Source organism: Panthera tigris, chromosome C2, assembly GCF_018350195.1.
Source record: "Panthera tigris isolate Pti1 chromosome C2, P.tigris_Pti1_mat1.1, whole genome shotgun sequence".
Classification (NCBI taxonomy): domain Eukaryota; kingdom Metazoa; phylum Chordata; class Mammalia; order Carnivora; family Felidae; genus Panthera; species Panthera tigris.
Genome location: NC_056668.1, coordinates 81,837,334 through 81,846,155, shown reverse-complemented (window position 1 = coordinate 81,846,155; position 8,822 = coordinate 81,837,334).

Sequence of the window (8,822 nt, the reverse complement as noted above, 5' to 3'; positions counted from 1 at the left end):
GGAAGCTTTTGCTTCCCCCCTGAGAGCTTAGGGAGACTGTGATTTTTCTATTCTTTTTTTTTTTTTTTTTTTTTTTTTTTTTGCCACCTCTGGGCTCTTGGCTATTTTACAGCTAGAGCTGCTAGTGATGGTCGGTAAAGGAGGAAGACATCCGTGAACTGTTTGTTAAATTTGAGACCATTCCTGTTCTTTGTTTTCAGCCATTTTACATTATTTTTTTAAACAAACACAGTCCTTACTATATGCCGGCAGTGTTCTGAGTGCTTTTCAAATACTACTTTATTTAATCCCTGTCATGTCCCTCTGGGACAGGTACTATTATTATCCCTATTTCATAGATGATGAAATTGAGGCCCAGAGAAGTTAAGTGACTTGTCCAAGGTCACACAGCTAATAAGTAACAGAGCCAGATTTGAACCCAGGCAGTCATCTCCAGAGTCTGTGCTCTTTATCTGAAATTTTATTTTTTTAATTTTTTTATTAAAAAATGTTTTAATGTTTATTTATTTTTGAGAGAGAGAGAGACAGAGTGTGAGTGGGGGAGGGACAGAGAGAGAGGGAGACACAGAATCCAAAGCAGGGTCCAGGCTCTGAGCTGTCAGCACAGAGACCAATGGCTGGGCTCGAACCCATGAACCGTGAGATCATGACCCAAGCGAAAGTTGGACACTTAACCCACTGAGTCACCCAGGCGCCCTCTTTGTCTGAAATTTTAAAACTGAGTCTAAAAAGAACTGGGAAACCTTTCCGAAATTCATCAGCTTTATTGCATTAACAAAGGGAATTTGATACTTTCATGTAGGGGACAGTATAATAAATTATAATAACAATCCCTAGAGTCAGAGTGGCTGTGAATTGAAAGGATCAGAACTACTCCTCGGACGAATACGACAATTCTCTCTTTAGCATCCCTCATATGTGAACCTCCAGCTTTTGCCTGAATACCTCAAGTAATGGGGAATCATTACCCCATCCGGCAGACCATCCTAGCTTTGGACAATTCTCACAGTTGGGAATGAAAATTCTTCTTCAGGCCAGACTGAAATTTAGCTCCCCAATTCAGAGGACCTACTTTGTCCTCTAGAGTTGGGGACAGGGAAGCTTTATCTCTTGTGTACAGGTTAGTCGTTAACATACTTGAAAAACAGCTTTCAGGCCCCCTTAAATCTTTTTCCTCTTTGGCATTAAACTTCCTTCGTTCTTTCATGGTCCTCGCTTGTTATAGTTTCCAGATTCTTTGTCTTCCTGTTTCCACTCCTCTAATGCAAGATAGTTTTTGTCAGTGTTCATCCTGGAGTGGTGTCAGAAGGGAAACACAACACGTCAGGTGTGGCCCAGCAGAGCCGAGAAGAACGGGATCATCACCTCCTTCTCTTGTTCTTGACATTTCTGATGATGCAGCCTAAACTTGCTTTAGGTTTTTTGAGAGTCACGTTGTGCCCTTGACTCCTACTGAGCTTGCAGGTCAATGTGTAGCTCTGTTAGTTCTATCTTTCAAACTCTGAAATTATATAGCTGTGCTATTTGGGGGGCACTTTTCACTGACCACTAGTAAATGTCATCTTGTTAAAGTCGATTCCTGTCAAGGTTGACTTGGAACCTTACTTCTTTACCCTATTTTTAGTGATTCCATTTTGTATCGTATGAAATTCTGATAAATAGGCTATCTCTGTTTCCATTCAGGTTATCATTCATTTTTTTTTAAAGCCGAATAGGAAATTTTCCAAGGTTGGGCTTGTGGAGAAAGAGGAGGCAAAGCTAGGGTGACGTCAAAGGGCTGTTTTCTGTTTGGATCAACATGAATGACCAGCGTGCACTTTCTGGGGAGGTGAGTGGGGTAACCAGGCAGACTCTTACAGCATCACTTCTGCGTCAGAGCCTATGATCCATGACGGGGCAGGAAGGCAAATATTGATAGCTTGGTTCATAGATCTGATTGTTTCCTACGTGTGTATCCTCTGCTGACAAGTATGGAGAGTTGAAATGGAGGATGTTATGAAGTGGAAGCAAGGCCCTTGGTGAGGAGACAGATACGACTTCCAGACCAGAAAAAGCCAGGTGATTGCTGTAAGCATCAAGACCTCCAGAAGTAAAAAGAAAAAAAAAAAAAAAAAAAAAAAAGACCTTCTCAGAGCAAAAACAGAGCTAACAAAAAAAGACCTTTCGCAACACTGCATGGAGTTTGAATACATTCTTCTCAGCTCAAAAATCATTCCCTTCTGTCATTCCTTGGAGGTCACACCTAAAAGCCAAAAGAATCAGATGGAGGCCACATCATTGGGGTTCACAGCAGGGACTCTCTGCTTATGCCAAAGGGTGTTGGAAATCAATTTAATGTTTCAATCTCACTCCAGTAGCCCTTTAAAGAACCCAACCCACTCATGCCACATGGCACAGGAGTGTATTTTTAACTCTCTTCCTAATATTCACCCAAACCATTCTCCTCCTTGCCCATCTTGATCCACTCCTTCTTCCCCACAAGCCCCCTCCCTACCCCCACTAGGAGTCTGGCATGTTGTGGCATCCCAGACACTTGAGTTGGATGTAGGGTCTGAGGTAGATTTTGGTGCTTAGAGGGTAATTGTTGGTGACTGAGGTTATGGGATTTCCAAGACAGTCATGAAGCAGAAATGGAACCAGGCTGCCAAGTCCCAGGTACGGCAAGCCTGGAAAGCTGAACTGAGAGACAGCCTGGGACTGTGAGAAGTAAGGGAGATGATTCATTTTCAGAAATACCAAATAGAAGCCGTGCTGTCTAGTTAACAGTAGGTTTACAACCTATTGGAAGAATGTACAACTCCCCCCCCCCCCCACCAAAATGGAGCCCCCAACCTTTAGACACTTCACTTCCTGGTTCTTCTTCCCCTCTCCATTTCGTGGGCTTATTTTTGCAGGATTTGCAATGAGCGTATGCAAAAGAACAAAGGGAGGAGGGACTGAAAATCCCTGGGTCACCTCAGGGAATGTACACTTGTTCCAATCAAACTACTTTTTGCCTTATATGGGCATAGACGGCTTCCAGGTACGGCTGTAACCTCTGTAGTTCTCAGCCAATGAGGAACCAGGGGAGGGACTTTCATGGTAGGAGATAAATTATCTGCTGTAACTGCCCTGAGTGTGCTTGTCCATCAGACACCTGCTCTTGCAACACATTGATTAAAGCCTCACTTCACTGTGCTGAGTTTCCGCGTCCCTCATTTGAGTGGGCTGATGGGCTCATATCTAACAGGACCAAGTGGGAACCAATGTCTGGGGCAGAACCGAGCTGTAGACCCTGAACTAATGAGCAAGCAGGGTTTTTATGTGGCTCCTGTGGCCCAAGCAGAAGCAAGCTTCTTGGGGTTAAGTCCCAGGCTAGGGGAGAACCTCCCCAGCTCTGTGACTCCCTGCTATGCACTCCAGCCCTCACAACCACCTCAGACTCTTTCTCGCTCCTGTAATGCTCTGAGACTCTGTCTTAGTCCATTGGAGCTGCTCTAACAACACCACCATAGACTAGGTAGCTTAAGCAACCGTTACTCCTCACAGTTCTGGAGGCTGGGAAATCCAAAACCAAAGGACCAGCTGATTCAGTGTCTGGTGAGGTCCCATTTCCTGTTTTGAAGATGGCTGTCTTCTCCCTGTGTCTTCATGTGGCAGAGGGGTGAGAGAGCTCTCCAAGGTCTTTTTTCTGAGGGCACTAATCCCATTCATGAGGGCTCCATCCTCATGACCCATTCACCTTCCAAAGGCCCCACCTCCTGATACCATCATATTAGGGATTGGATTTCAACCTACAAATTAGGGGTGGGCAGGGCATGGAATTTAGTTCATAATAGACCTCTGCATCAGTTTGTTGAACTTGATGTGCATGGCGCATTCTCAATGGGGTAGGTACATCCAGCGCCCATAATTGTGGTAAGAGTTGTTCCTTGCCCCCTGCTTTAGCCCACTGGAGCCCCACTGGGTGGACCACCCTGCCTGGCCTCTCTGCTTGGCTGGTGGGCAGTGGCAGGGGTACGGGACACTTACTGGCATCAGGCACTGTGCCTAGTAAGATCTAAGTTCAAGCAGGGGGAGGCCAACCTCAAAAGGATGGAAACTACTTACCTGCACAGAGCCAACATTTCCATTAATTTAATAAACGGAGACCCTTGTTCAGTTATTAAAAAGAAGGTGAAAGCAAATGGAATCTGTTCTTTGGTCATACACATCAAGGGAGCGCACAAACAAACACCCAACCCCTACAGACTTTACCATTTGTCTTTTGGTCACACCAATCCAGTCCCTGGCAGACCATAGACCTTATTTGTTGTTATGGTTATTTGCTACTATTAGACACATTCTTCCATGCTTGTGGTCTGCTTCTTTCAGGTCCAGGTTTGTGGGCCTATGTTAATTTGCAGGGTTGAGTTATTTACACTGTATTATAATCTATCAGTTTCCTGCATTTTCCTCCTCAAGATGATCACTAATTCAAAATGAATGAAATCCCTAAATGCAGGGGGCGGGGGCAGGGGGTGGAAAGGGGACAAAGCAGGATTTGAGAGGAACTGTAGCGTTTTCTCTGTATCTTGCCTCAGTGTCCTAGACTCCAAAGGCAGGAGAAAGCAGATCGGTATTCCCACTCTCTGCTCACTGCTTCCAGCTCGGAAGCAGAGGGAAATGGGGAAGATAACACAGATAAAAACAGCAACTCCACCCAAATGACTCAAATGAAGGCACGTCTCTGAGTCTTTGTGTTTTCCTGAAACTCCAGGCCTGAACCCAGGAGAGAACTGTCCAGCTGTCTGTGCTCTAATGGGAACCGTAGAAGTCTCCAGAAAGCCTCCGACCTGCTCTCTTCTCACTCTGGCTCTGTTTCCTTCTTTGGTGAGGGTCCCTATTTGTCAGAGCACAGGGGAATTGGGTCAGTCAGTTTTGAATCAGACAAAACAAAAATAAGTGGGCAGCCCTCCTTGGAAAGCAAAAACTGGTGGTGATTTTTTTTTTAAACCACCCCTGGCTTGCTAGGCGACACCAAGGTTATTATGGGGGGGGGGCAGGATTTCAGGTACATAGGGGCAAGAATGTGATCACCCAATGGGATGGCAGTGGTGGGGGTGGGGCGGGGGGTGTTGGGTAGGAAAGTAAGGATTGGATTCAGCCTCATGGTTCCCTTCTCCCCCTACAGGTGAGAAGAGACACAGGACAGACAGCAGCAGAGCGGCACAGGGATGTGCAGGTGTGGGTGTGTGTGCAGGAATGTTCATGTACAATCCACACTGCTACAAAGAGTAGGCAGAGAAAGGTGTCCAGGAGAAGAGAAGAAACGGGGATTGAAGCTGCATAAGAAAATACTCTGGGCAATAATGTAAGAACCATATGCTGCATTCATCCACTCAATAGGTATTTATTGACTGCTGCTCTGGGCAGGGCATGTTCTAGGCTCTGAGGTTACAGCAGTAGGTGAAACCAAGCCTTTGCCTTCAGGGAGCTTATGTGCTAATGTAATGCATGTCAGACACTGACACACATTATCTCATGTATTGATCCTGTGAGGTGATCACTATTATCCCCATTCTACAAATGATGAAACTGAGGCCAACAGAAGCTTTAAATACTTGCCAATCTCAAGCTGAGCCAGACTTTGAACTCAGGTCCATCCAAGTCCAGAGCCCCTGCTTTAAACCCCTGGAACGTGATAGACTACCCTACTGGGGCATCCAGAACTAAATACCCCCCGGCCCTGCCTTAGTTATTAGAACTCACTGGACAGACCAGTTTTCCTCCTTGAACCTCAGACTATCCTGTAAAAAAGAGGGGTTGCATTAGTTGATCTCTGAAATCTCTTCTAGCTCTAGAGTTCTAGTATTACGGGGAGAACATGCTATATTGGTATCTCCCCCCTTCCCACCTCCATGTACTTCTTGTGGAGATGAGCAGACGCTCAGAAGGTGTTCAAAAAGAGACAAATACCCAGAGGGAGTAATATTTCCCACACAGGGTTCCAAGGATTTCTTTCTAGGGATTCTGGAGTTTTCTGTGAGAATTTTACTTTTGTGAATCAGATTCCTTGAGGGAGAGAGAAACTCCAGAGAGAAGCAGCCCTGGGGTTGCCCTCCAGCCCTGCAGAAGAGGGAGAGAAAGGGGGTGGGAGGGAGGGTGGGGAGCAGGGCCTGCTGGAGGTCAAGTCTCAGCTAGGCCAGGCAATTGTCTTTCTTCCTGGAGGTACAGGGCTGGGGCAGTCCCCAAGTAGTTCTTTTTTTGTTTGTTTTTTAATACGTAGCAAGTCCATACCTTGCTCCGATCAGTCTCACCTGAGGCTGGGGTGGCGGAAGGCAGTGGGCCCATCTGGGACCGGAGGGACAACGCCTGGGAGGACAGGTGTGGTTCAGGCTGCACCCAGGATTCCGTGAGGATCAAGGATCCGGCTAGCATGTTTGAGGGAGGAGGGACGGGTTGCCAAATGGTAACATGTGACTGAGCAAGGTGAGCCTGGTCCCAGCTCTTCACCTTAACCCTGACTCACCTCGCCTGACCAGTCAACTGCTCTAATGTGAGCTTTGTTGACTGGGAAAGTGAGGCGGCAGGAGTCTGGTTCACCCAGTGGCTAAATGCAGCCTGGGTCCCCCTGATAAGCTTAGTCAACTTATTAAATTACACAGGAAAAATCGAGATGGAATATTAATTCTGCACACCTCTCCTCTCTGCCTGGGGAAGCTGCCTTCCTGGGTTTCACTTTTCAAAGGCTGAAACAGATACGGAGATTTCGCACTTAATTAAAGGAGAAGGGTGCTCACTTCAAGTCTTTTCAAAACCATTTTGGTTCTGAGCTTAGTGGAGCCAGTGGAGACCCAGTCACCATCTGGCATGAAAGGTGTTAATTTGGAGTCTCTGGTCAGCTCTAGACATCAGATTCAGAAACAAAGAGAATTAATTTCAGAGGCCCCTTTAGACAGCCCCTCCACCTCCAGCCTGTAATTTGAGAGCCGATGTACTGCCTTGCTAGGTATTAAAAAGTTAGGTCTGAGAGGTCACCTGCAATGCAGAACGCCAGGTGCCAGAGCTCACCCCACAGGGCAGGATTATCTTATCAGCCAGGCTGATAAAACCCAGGAAAGTCTGGCCATAAGGAACAAATATTTATAAGCCCAGCACCTTTCAGTCCCTAACAGATTAGGCACAGAATGTGAACAGGAGCACAGGGTGGGTTAGCAATCGACTGTGGACATTAAAGCCTGGTTTCTGATCAGAACCTTCCTGGGCTTGTCCCGTCTCATTAAAAAAGCATGTTGAATGTCGAACTGTTTAGAAGGCACTTTCACATCCATCACCTCACATGAGCCTCCACCACAGCCTGGTGAGACCTGTTACTAACCCTTTTTACAGTTGAGGAGACTGTGGTGCAGAGGTTATGTGATTTGCCCATTTGCACAGCTAGCAGGTGGAACTTGAACTCAAGTCTTCTGATTCCTGATCCTGGGTGCTTTTCATGCTCCCATGGTGGCCTTGACTGGGTCTCATCTGGTCACAGGCCCTGCTCACTGGGCAGATGACGCAGACCAGAATTCTACGAAAAGGTAAAAGGAGATGAACGCCCCCATGGGGATACTTGAGGGGTGCTATAAAATAGCCGTTGCCCCCAAATACATAATCCCTCATGGTCTCTACTGGGGCTTGGAATTCATTCCCTTGGGTCCCCAAGTCTTTTCTGTTTATTCATTCTCCCTTTGTAGAAGTGATTAAATGATTAAATGCAGATGAATTAGAATGAGAGGCCCTTGGTGTCAGAGGAGGAGTCACTGATTGGAGGGTCACTGATTTGCCCAAGTATGCAGAGGGGTGGGTGGGAAGCCCCTTCCCTCTGGGAACCCAGGTTTCTCCTCTGCCAAAGGCGAAGTCACTAGATGATCTTGGACAACCTTACTGCTTAGACCTCTCAGGGGAAATCCCCCAGGGGCGAGGAGCCCCTTATATTCCTCTTTCCAACCTTAGCCAGAGGGTGGGAGTGTTCTGGAGAAGGCAACTTCTAAGCTAAGAGAAGAGGTGAGTAGCTGGAGTCAGGACCAGCCGTGCAGAGGCCTGAAGGTGAGCACAGATGTGTGTGTCTGAGTAACCACAGGCCTGACTTTAGGTTACAAGAAGGTGAGATGTGAGACACAGAGATAAGCAGAAGCCTTGTAAAACCAAGTCAGGGAACTTGGGCTCTATCCGAAAAGCAATAGGGAGTCAGAAAAGGTCTAACGCCAGGAAGTGGCATGACAGCATTTGTGTCTCAGAATGTTGCCTCTGGTGCAAATGTGGAGAATAAATTGAAGGGAGAGCACAGGGAAAGCCAAGGCAGACAAAGGGCTCCAGGTGGACTTTCTTCTGCTTCCCCTCCCCTTTCCTCTGCCCTAGACTGGACTGCTTGTATTTGCCTGTGGTAGTAATGGCCAGCATTTATAGGTAGATGCTTACTCTGCCCCAGGTGCTGTGCACGCTTTGTCTCCTTTAAGCCTCCTAATAACCCTATGAGGTAGGAAGTAAAACCACCCGTATTTTACAGATGAGAAAACTAGGCTCAGAAAGGCCAGGTGCCTTGCCCTGGGTCACACAGCTGGTAATCGTAGCAGCAGAACACAGACAGAGATGTGGCTCATTCCAAAGATCCTGCTTTTAACCACTGGATGCCCTGCCCCCTGAGGTGGCCGTCATGGCGCAGTTGGTCTGCACTCTCCAATGGTGGGATGGAGCCCTATTGGCCAGATTCCTGCAGCAGAGGAGAAGGAGAGCAGCCATAGTTGGTACACATATGATTTGCCGTGGCTCTCCTTTGACCAACCTGCAGGTTGTGTCTGGAGAGGGTGCGAGGTCTCTGG